General features: G+C 34.3%; 1 long non-coding RNA gene and 1 pseudogene across 1 annotated transcript; one reads left to right on the forward strand and one right to left on the reverse strand.

The window, feature by feature from the left end:
* Window positions 1-2,061: 2,061 nt before the first annotated feature.
* The window catches only part of LOC124443246, a 28,446-nt pseudogene continuing 18,635 nt past the window's right edge, over window positions 2,062-11,872 (forward strand).
* Window positions 4,869-5,671, reverse strand: LOC124443307. The gene is made up of 2 exons (XR_006947618.1): window positions 5,551-5,671; window positions 4,869-5,208 (listed from the first exon to the last, which is right to left on the reverse strand). It is a non-coding gene; the product is annotated as an uncharacterized LOC124443307 (long non-coding RNA).

An 11,872-nucleotide genomic window follows, 5' to 3' on the forward strand; every position in this document is an offset into this window, starting at 1 on the left:
AAGAAATTGAAGCAAAGAAGATTTGATGAACGATACAAACAAATACATGCTTACATCTCTGTTCTGCTATTCTTGATCTTATCGACCTCTGCATCTGAAAATACTGAGGAAAAAGTTGCAGTATGATGAAGCAAACAAGCAAACAACTGACAAACAAACACATACCGCAGTCTCAATCTTCATCGTTCAGTGCCATGAATAACTGTAAGAATAATGTTAAAATACAATCATGACGAACTGTAGGAGCATATAAATTTTCAAAAACCAGTGTTTGCAGACGATCTGTCGAAATTTCTATCAAAACTGGTACTTTACGATGATTTCCAGAAAACAGCTGTAAACTGCAAACATTTACAGGAAAGGTTTACTTTTATGGCACAAAAGTTACTGTCAGATTTTTCAAACGAAGTCAATCATCTCCATTGAACATAATGGACAGACGAGCATTCATGACGAGCCCTCAAGTTGGATTCGAAAATTTGGAAACAGTTTCCTCTCCGAGGAATTATCTTTATGATTGCAATAGTTCTATACAATCATACAAAATAGCTATTTTGGCTAAATCATTTACCAAACATTAGAACATCACCGGAAGTTAAATTTTTATTGCTTTGTAGACACTGTTATAACATCCCTCAATATTATAACAGTGCAATCATAGGCACAAATAAACCATTAAATATTCAAAGTAGACGGCTAGTCTGACTGGCTCGTGATAATCATTTCGCATAGATGTTGAGTTTAAAGATTTTGCAATACTCTGCCAGCGTATTGCAATTTCTCTTTCAACCATGATGATTGATTTAATGTAAATTAGATTTTGTTTTAATTTTACACAAGATATGAGCGCAAGAAGCACTTTATATTAACATGCTCTAAAGCATGTTAACTGATTTGTGCTAACATCTACAAAATTACTCCATGGTATATAGAAGCGCCAGTCAGTTGTTGCACAAGTACAGCACATCTCTTTACTACCAAATCCCCCAGTTATTACCAAATCAAGCACGTGTCAGAACTAGGCAATAATCAAACATAAGCTAGCTCTCTGTTGGTCGGTCGAATTATTGATATGGACAATGAAGAAGGATGTTTTGGGTCGAAGGATGATCTGTTTCTTCCGTTAGCAACATCTTGAAGTCAACTTTGTTGTCTAGAAATATAGAATACGAGAGAAATGAATTGATTTTTCAGTATCGGAAATCATCGCACCATGAACTTATTATGTTCGTTAATAAATCACTAATCACTTTGGTTACTTAGTACTTTAACATGGCTCTCTGATCAAATAATTTAGTATGTTCAGCATCATAAATTATTGTGACACCCTGGCTCTTGCGTTCACTTCATTGCCATCTTTTCTTATTATCGTCAGTGATTCTTAACCGTGTACACTTTTAAATTATTTGTTTTAAAATTGAGTTTCTTAGCCTGTGGCTGTCATAGAAAAATGATTTTCTTCTTTTCAACTTCCAATGGCAAAGTTACACAACGAGAAGGTGCTTTTGGTGCTGTCTTTGGTCATACTAGTCTTACAGCACAAGCAAAAGTGATTATTAATTGTGAAACAAGACAGAATAAATGAAGGATTAGAATCAACATGAGCATAAACAAAACAATATTCAAAAGAATTTCCGTTTTCCTGGTCTTTTAGGTCTCATGAGAAAACAAAATTGAATGCATGGTACATACGAATAGAATAAGCATAAACGATAAAACTTTATTTCTTTTTCTCTTCAGAGTTTACACAGAAAGACATGGAAATCTTCTTTCGTTTTCTCTTGTTCTTTTGTGTTCTTCTTTCAGCTAATGCCTAACACATTTCCTTAAGCCTGTGTAATGGTGTAACTTCGCTTTTTGAGTGGGTGGGAGGAGCTTTAGGAATAAATTTGCCCAAAAAGCGTGGTGTTATTTTTATGTTGTTTCCTAAGCTGAAAGAAGTATAAAATATTGAAAAGAAGAATATGATTTTGATGTTTTTTCTGTAAACCCTCGAGAGTCATAAGCACGCTCGTTGCTTATGCTTGTGATTACGTAGACGTTAATGTTCCAACTTTTGCTTATTGTTTTTCTTTAACACTTTATTGACACTTGACACAACATTCAAAAATAGATATATTCTATTCAAACAGTTCATGAAAAAAATTATTGCTTTGTTCAGACAGTTGGATTGGCTGGATTTGAACAGGACGTTCTATACGAGAAGGGATTACGTTGGTTTTATTCAGTTATTTTGGGGATGATTGACGTATTATCAGTGTACCGTATGTCAAGAAGCATCCTATGGTGATACAGGTGAGCCATCACCCCTCAGATTAAGCTCTAGGATATGTTTGCTACAATGACGGAATCGTTGTAACAAAGTCTTCTGTTCTTACTTCATATGCTTCATCTTGTTTTATACAGTTTTCCAAAATGACTCAACTGTAAATATTGTAAAACAAGCACGATTAAAAGCGTGTATATAAATTTGTAAAATTTAAGAATTGCCAAGAATTTGTCCAAACAATTAATTTTTTGAGAAATTTCCAGAAATTTCCTTCAAATAGGCCATTCTTTTCTGAGAAATTTCCTTAGAAATAAGACCACATTTGACCATCGTTATCATGTTAACTACTTCATGTAAAAGTTATATATCGTCTTCCAAGAAAACAACATAACAATTTTTAATTTTAAACCTCACAAGCATTCGTTCTCCGCAAGAATATTTCTCTCCACATATCTGTTGTAAAAGAGTGAAAGACAAATAATATTTTAAAGAACATATAAAGTTTTTTTTGAAAGCTGAAACAAGGTAATAGATATATATGTTATTGTTATGCCTGAGTCTGACTTTGAGTTTCATAGCGGGAAATTGAAACGATATTTATTTTTATTTCTACATAGCAAAGATATTTAAGTTTTTTCCTACACAGCCAATATTGTGAATAATCTTTTGTATAACATCTCTAACTAAAGCAATATCGTTAAAATGGATAAAGTTCAAGAACTTTCTGAAGCACTGCCTTTACCAAGTCAGCCATTCTTAAACGTCGAAGTAAATGAATGCAAAGAAAGGTTAGTTCATAATATGAACAAAGGACTGTATGCAGAAGGATATTGAATTGCATTTCATGTAATAATCTAGTTGAGTGAGTCTGTGTTAGTGAAACCATGCTACAGGTGAAACTAGGTAATGAACAAATCATGTTTTTGTTTTGTAAAGAAACTTGAATAATTTTAATATGTTACTAGATTGACGTCACTGGTCATATGTTGTGCTTCAACAGACTCACTTCTTCAAATACCACTGTGCTGTCAAAACGTGAACAAAACCATTTATTCAATTTGATAATAAGCATTAACATCTTAATAGTATTTACCACTTTATTTTAGCACTATCCCAGAGTATAGAATTATAAAGCTTGTCAAAGACTTTCTTATCAACATGAAAACAATTCATGGCGACTCATGTTTCGTAGAATTTGTTGATCCTTTTTAATGGAACATGTCAAGAGCATAACTATTGTGTATGACACAGATAATTTTTCAACATATGGCAAGGTTATTGACCCTATGATCAGACAATATTTACTTTCGCATGTGTGAGAGTAGGTTGTTCACACCCCTGGTATGTCACACATCCCTTTTGTTGAACCCCACGGAAAGAAAATGCAAGAACTCTTAGAGGATTGACTTAGTTTGATAATGAAGATTTACATGAAGTACATATTTCTGTCAAACCTTCATAATTCTTTTAACAGATAATTGATTTGAAAAAAGTTATGCTAAAGTATCATGTCTATCAACTTCATGATGGGGGGCATGGATATGAAGAACTTGAGGATGATATATCTGCTCCAGACAACTGGCTTTTGCCTACAGGTGGGTAAATTTTGCCTGCAGGTGGTCAACTCACTTCAGTCCCAGGTCTTTTCGCTTTCACGAGTTATAAGTATTAGCAACTAATACAATTAATTCATCATTTTTAGAGGATTTTCAGGGCTTGTGGAAAGCTTGCTCTTTGACTCGGATGTGAAAAATCAGGTTGTTCTTCATAATGAACATTTAATGATTTCTCTCGTAAGCGAAGTTTAAATTGTAGCTTGTTAAGGACGTCTTTAGCGCCGAAATAAGTTAACGTTTAAACAGTTAGCTGTCAAAACGTCAAATAGATTTTTTAAGGATTTTCCTAATTTCTCCTATTTTCCAATGTACATTATGTACTCGGAGTTACTGATCAACGGAGTTACTGATCTGCTAACTTATTAATCTCTAATATTTTCAAAAGGTTTACGCAAGCGATGACATTGTGCACCGTAGTGGTGACAAAGCTTACTTAGTAAACATTAAAAATACACATCTCAGCAATTCTAGCGAGTTATATCGATTAAAAAAATGTTAAAAATTTTGTTGTTCTAATTTATTTACGAAAGTATATGTCGTGCCATGACTATGATATTTCATGTATCTCATTTTTATCTTATTTTTTTAGTTGCTAAAATATGCGGCAACGACACTTCTCTTCTCCGACAGGTTTGTCGTGTGAAATGAAACTATTGAACTGAAGACTTTTTAGAGAAGCCAAATTGCAAAATCATTCGTTTTTCCATCTTTTTAAAATCACTCCCAAACAATGACATTTTCAAAGTATATATTAGTCACGTGTTTGAATCATATTTTAGAGGCGTGGATTTCAACATCATCTCGTGAAATAAAGTTACCTTATTGCATGGTAAGTTAGTTTCCTTGGTAACCAGACGTGAGTCCTTGCGTCATCGTCCGTCACGTGTATCTTTTTTACGAATCAAATTAGATTCTATTTTTGCGTGTGTTGACTTTGTAACAACTCTCATCTTAACGGAGTAAATCTCTTATCACTCATAACATTCAAGATTGAAAAATCACATATCAAAGTATTGATAAGAATAAGTTAGCTACAATCAGATAGAATGAAACGCGAGAGACGTGATGGTGTTTTAACGAGCCAACTATTAAATGACGTCAAGGCTACCATGTTTGTGTACCGCTGTGACGTCACTCGAAAACAAACAACGAAGCCAATCAAACAACAGCCACTCATAGTACATCATGTTTGTCTTCACGTGATCTACTGCAAATATCCAGAAGAATGAGTTGAGCTTTTCTTTAAAACTTTCACAGAGCCAACCGGTACTGGTGAAACATCCTTATGCAAGGCGCTTGCTCAAAAATTATCCATACGACTTTCTAAAAGGTAAAAACACTACATTTTATTTTGATGTTACGTAAATCGCAATCCATTACTATCCATGTGTAATGCAACTAATATTGCCACGTAATTTTATTGTTATGTCGTGAATTATAAATACAAAGTATAATCCGAAAAGGTTATATCCGAAAATGTTGTAAACTCAACATCAAATTTAGAAAACAAGACGATTAAAATGTAAATATTACACTTTCAATTGTTTTGCTTTGTAACTTTATTTAAGTTTACAAGATGTTCTTTTGGCATTATCTTTACTTTGTTTTTAATGAAATTGTCGTCTACCTAAGGATTATGAACTATAAATTAAAGTGTGTTTCTACTTTTGAATCCTTAGATTTAACTATGGCCAGCTTATTGAAATAAACATTCACAGTTTATTTTCCGAGGTAGGCATCATTTTGAATAGCTCAAAGCAACATCACCGAGTGCGAAAATCCTCTGGAACCAAAATTACATTGCCATAAATTTTCCGTGAAACCTTTGTCGTCACCCCTGTCAATATAAAATGCACGGCTCACATCAAAATATCAGTTCAGAAACTGACATTTATATACCTGGGATTGAGATGTCGTTGAAGTTAATAAATCTAGTTCCGTATCACAAAATGATCATATCCAATTAAAAAGCATCTGTAATTTAAAATGTACATTGACATTATCTTTCCTTACAAACAGAGTGGAAAGTTAATGATGAAAATGTTTCAGAAAATTCAAGAGTTTATTGACGACAAATAAGCTTTAGTTTGCGTTCTTATCGACGAGGTAAACTTTGCTTAAACATTTCTTTCTTAATGCTCATGGTCAGATAGATGAGAAATCATTTACTATTTGTGTTTCTTGTTTCACAAAATACCCGAAGCACATGTACGCTTGTCGGTAATGTTTAAGGAAAATACCTTTGCTATCCATATCTTTTACTTCTGAAGGTTGAAAGTTTAACATCGGCAAGAAAATCTGCGTTGAACGGACAAGAACCTTCAGATGCCATTCGTGTTGTGAATGCATTTCTCACTCAAATTGACCATATAAAACTGTAAATGCAAAATATAAGCAGAATATGCATTTCGGCGAACATTGCGTTCTCATGGATTTTTTAGTGAACTAAGAGATTGTATTCGGTTATATGAACGGCGAGGCCAGCCGGCAGGGTTGTTGCGTTATGTATTATTTAATAAAATAGAGACTTTGTAGAAAATAGTTCTAAAGATAGCAAATACCATAGTAAATGGTAAAAGTAATATAATAAGTTGATAGTTCTTACAAGAACTGTTGTAAGTAAAGAGCACTAACCCAATAGTTCTAAATTAAACGACACGATGCATTTCGGCAGACTACTCCTCAGGTGTCAACGTCTGCTGAATGAAAATTTACAATCTACCGATATTTATAATGCCAAGACAACAGTCTTTATCAACTTATTATATTACATTTACCATTCACTATGGTATTTGCTATCTTTAGAACTATGTATTATTTCTTTCTCTACAATGTTGTCGCTTTTACAGGGAGTAAAAGCACGAAAATATTTATATGACATGAACAAACTTGCTTGATGACAACTTTGCTCAGTCAAATACTTATTATCTATCAATTACGTATTTACAGAAGTCTTGATTTGAACTACATTTATGCGTTTATTTGCTAAACCTAGTCTTCCCCAATGTTGTTTTCTTCTTATTTCAGACATCCTAATGTAATTATATTGACAACATCGAACATAACTAGAGCCATAGACGTTGCGTTCGTGGACAGGTTGAAAATATGTTTGTGACTCGAAAGTTTTTTAATTCACTTTCTCATCTAACTTCGCTATTTGTTCGCCCACAGAGCCGACATCAAACAGTATATTGGTCCGCCATCAGCCAAAGCTATTTACAAAATTTACCATTTGTTTGTATGTAACTTATGTCTTCTTGTGCACGTGATCAACGAAATGGCTGCCGGTCAATTATGTTTTCTGGCCAAAAGGAACGCCGAAATGGCTTACCGCAACCTGTCATCATATACAATATAAAACAACAATTTGCCTCGTGAAGTATATCCCCTCTTCTCAGTACTTTGTACCTTTACGTCTACTGCTTTATTTCCATACCACAATATAGTCGTTTGTGCAAGTTATACAAACATCTTGCTTAAATAGAGAGGTGTGCAGCTATATAGAAATTGATTGCAAACGATTGCATTGTAGATAATTTTTTAATAATCAAAATTAATGTTCACCGTTTCATCACAGACCAGTATCATATCACCAGCCACTCAAATTTTGGATTTAAGGTACAACTGAAAAATACACGAAATTTTATTTTGACGAAAATTGACGGTGTTTGTTAGAAATTTTTTTGTTCACTTCTATGTTGATGACATGGTTTTCTTTTCCGATGTACAACTTTTTTTCCCTATTTTCCATTGTAGCTTTGTCGACAACGATGTAACACACTGTAGTCTTGAATTAAAGAAGATAGCCGAGTAGTAGATGTTTGTAGATGTAGATCGTCGAGGTTAGTGGTGTCCTGCGAAGGACTGTTGATGTTGATGTTGACTGACTTCTTAACAACCTTAGCGGTAGTCATCTTTAGAGTCAGCATCAACAACAACAGTTCTTTCAGGACTTTACTAACCTGGACGATCTACATCTACAAACATGTAACGATACTCCCATGTTCAAACCTTTCAAACTTTCAAAGTAAAGTGATGTCACAGAGTAAAATAAACATTTCTTGTCTTAGTTTTGGTAAATATTATGTCACCCAGTCTTCATGTTTTCAAGTTAGTATTCTTCTCGTTTTACAAAGAAAACGAAACTACGCCCGGGGGATTTTCAGAAGTTGTCTGAACCCTGGCAGTATGTTCTAGTTTCTTTTATGAGAAGAATTCTTGTAAAGAAAAAAGACAAATTTTGAAAGGAAAACCCCGTTTTCGGTCCATGCTTCCCGATACCTTCTTAAGCGTAAGGCACTAAAACGCGGCATGTTAACGTTTCGGTAGCAGATTTCGGCCCCTCCACGCTATCCTACTTGGGAGATGCAATAGCAAGCCCGCCCATCAGACCCCGAGATCACCTGCGATAGGCTTTGCTCGGGGTTAGGGTTAGGTGTTAAAGTTAGGTTAGGTTGTGTTAGGTTAGTTAGGTTAGGTTATGTTAAGGTTTGAACATGGGATACTTTTATACATTCATAGAAATCTTTGGATATGCTTTGTTGAAGATTAAGATTTTTATTGCTCAATTTAAGTCAATTTGGTAAGATAGATCACAAAGTTTGCTAATTTATATTGGTACTTTGAGACTCCTTACATGACGTTTCCAACACACCCGAGGTCAAATGCAGCAATGTGTATAGTTCGTTATTGAGGAAAATGTGTAGATTATTTTAAATAGCGAAGGATATTTATACGATATAGTTAATTGCAACTGTTTAATTTCAACGTATGTTTACATTAAATTACATCCTTAAGCCAACTTTACTAATATTGATCGCTATTTTCATGTTATACATCTATAATCATCTTTGTTAAAGATTTGAATCTGCTGCGATAATACAGGTTTGTACTGCTATCTCATTCTTTGTTTGTTTCCTATCTGATAGCATGTCAACCTGGGACCAGATTTTTATCGAGATTTATATGACATTAGAGATTGTCGTACGTCAGTCTAATATCTTGAGCATGAACGATATGTTGTTGAAAGATAAGTTTACATATACTCTAGCGTAGTGTCTTCATCAGGAGTGATCGAATGTTGAAACTTGAGTCACAATATGCTCCAGTCTTATGATTTGTCAGGAGTGATCTTTATTGAAAGTTTCGCTAATGTTATTTAACCATGTTATCTAAAACTTTATCCTCCATATGCATGTGAAACATGTTTTACAAATGCATGTGAAACTCGTCAAACTTTGTTACGGCATTCGTAATATCCGTGACAACGTTAAAATTTTATTTTTCTCTACAACTTTATACCTGCATATTGCATGTCATATACAAGCTTTCCTTTGATTTGACGGGAAATGGTTTTATTCACTCTTACATCTTCTGCCTTTATAATTAGTCGATCTGTATTTCTAAACTAATATTTACAAATGCCAAGAGAGAATTTTTATTTTATTGGCTCTTCTACAAATACAATACCATGTCCGACTATTTGATTGCACGAATTTTAATTTGATCACGTTTTTGACACGTGTTTACCATGGGAAAGATGGATTGCTTAAATGTACCTAGTTGTTTAGACTACTTGGATCCATAGTTATCCTGTAATGTATACTCTTGTGAAACACCAATGAGCATACGTAGTGTGTCTCTATAACCTCTATTCTTGTTCTCCACTTCATCATCTATCCATATTTGTTCTTTTAGTTCTCAGCTCAACACAACCCTAGTCTGAAGTTCCTAAAACCTTCATCTACCCAAGAAAGATCTCTGGTGGTAACATGTTAGGTATGGCTAGTGGTTGGTCATCGTCATTGAGCCTTGTGACACCAGTTCAGTATACGTTAATTGTCCTGAAGACGTTGAGGAGGTTGCTAGTAAAGCGTCGCCTAAACCAGAAGTTAGTTTTCATGGTATGCTAACGGATTACGCAAACGTTGTTAGGAATAAGTTCACATAAAATGGTTATGGTCTCGTTCCATCGTATTCTGAGAAGGTTTCATGTTCATCCTGTATCTTTCACCAATGTTACAAATACTTAGTTTTTTATGCTTTTGAAATTGTCGTTTTTATGACTATTATTTTAGAGCATAGACATTGAAAATCTTGTGGTAGTACAGATATTTTCAACATTTTTGTTGAAAATTCTCTAGTTTCAATTCTTCGAAATTTCTCATCTTAATTTTCACCTTTACTTTAGAATCCTTTCGATACGAGAAATCGTCGGATTTGAGGTACTTTATACGATATATATAATTTAAGTTTTGTAGCGTTAATAACTCCCATCTGTTCATCGTAACTTTGCTATAATTCTATGGATAAATTATGTTTTTATATATAACAGATTATTGATGATCCTACTTCACCTGAAGGTGTTCAGCAAGAACGACGTATGAAGTTACTGTCGTTAATTAATAATATAGCCATTGATAAAGGGTTGGATGGTCTATATTATTAATGTCATGGTTGTTTCAGACCAATTGAATGAGTATGATCAATGAATTCTCGACTTGTTATTTGCTAATAACTCAAATATATTTATTTTCAAATTTTAGCTTAATAAATGTTATCTTTGTAGAAACTATTATAACAAAGTACATAATCCTTTTTCCGTGAAGCCCATGGATGCGTTCGTTCATGATGAAAGAGTCATATTGTATAAGGAGGCTCTCGTTCATCACGTGAGAGTTATGAGAAAATACGTTGTAAAAGTACTAAGTAAAAACATATAAACATGCTTAGTGTTTGTTTGTTATAGTTCAAAAGGCAGAAGTTGTTTGAACCTTTGAAGTATCCTTGGACGCTCTAGTTTTTTTATGTGAAGAGTTCTTGTAAAGAAAGATAAATTTTGAAAACCAAAGAATCCTGTTTTCGGTCCATGCCTCCCGATACCCCGAGATAGTTGATCACTAGAGCGTCGCATGTTAACTAAGGGAACCACATAATCCTTGTTTGTTTTCCATGAAACATATGAATGGTTTGCAATCAAAGAAATCATCTGGGCATGCGCGGCAACGATGACAATCATCCCAACACTTTCGTACGCCTTTAAATTTTGTATATATATATAAAGCTAAAACTTCATATGGTAGATGTCAACTAGCAGTGGAAGCTTAGTGCGATATAGTATGCAGTGGCTTAGGCGCCCTCACTTCGGTGGCGACCGCACTCTCCCTGCGTACCCTGAGCAAAGCCTATCGCAGGTGATCTCAGGGTCTGATTTGCGGAAGCTTGCTATTGGCATTTCCAAGCAGGATAGCGCGGAGGGCCGAAATCTCCTACCGAAACGTTAACATGCGGCGTTCTAGTGCCTTGCGCTTAAGAAGGTATCGGAAGCATGGACCGAAAACGGGGTTTTTTTTCGAATTTTATCTTTTGTTTTCTTCATAAAACAAACCAAGCAATGTTTCAATTAACTTTATGACCCTGTCTTTTCTGACACTTTATAATTAAAGACAACCTTAAACATGTTTTACAAGAATTTTATCGGTTTATATCTTTCTGATTTAACTCTCCCATTTACTGTTTCTCATGTATCACGAGCAACAAATTCATATGTTTCATGGAAAACAAACAAGGATTATGGTTCCCTTAGTTAACATGCGACGCTCTAGTGATCAACTATCTCGGGGTATCGGGAGGCATGGACCGAAAACGGGATTCTTTGGTTTTCAAAATTTGTCTTTCTTTACAAGAACTCTTCACATAAAAAAAACTAGAGCGTCCAAGGATACTTCAAAGCTTCAAACAACTTCTGCCTTTTTGAACTATAACTTAAACAAACACTAAGCATGTTTATATGTTTTTTACTTAGTACTTTTTACAACGTATTTTTCTCATAACTCTCACGTGATGAACGAGAGCCTCCTTATACAATATGACTCTTTCATCATGAACGAACGCATTGATGGGCTTCACGGAAAAAAGGGATTATGTACTTTGTTATAATAGTTTCTACAAAGATAACATTTATTATGCTAAGAAATTTGAAAATAAA

This window comes from Xenia sp. Carnegie-2017, unplaced genomic scaffold (assembly GCF_021976095.1).
Source record: "Xenia sp. Carnegie-2017 unplaced genomic scaffold, XeniaSp_v1 HiC_scaffold_20, whole genome shotgun sequence".
In the NCBI taxonomy this organism is placed as follows: domain Eukaryota; kingdom Metazoa; phylum Cnidaria; class Anthozoa; order Malacalcyonacea; family Xeniidae; genus Xenia; species Xenia sp. Carnegie-2017.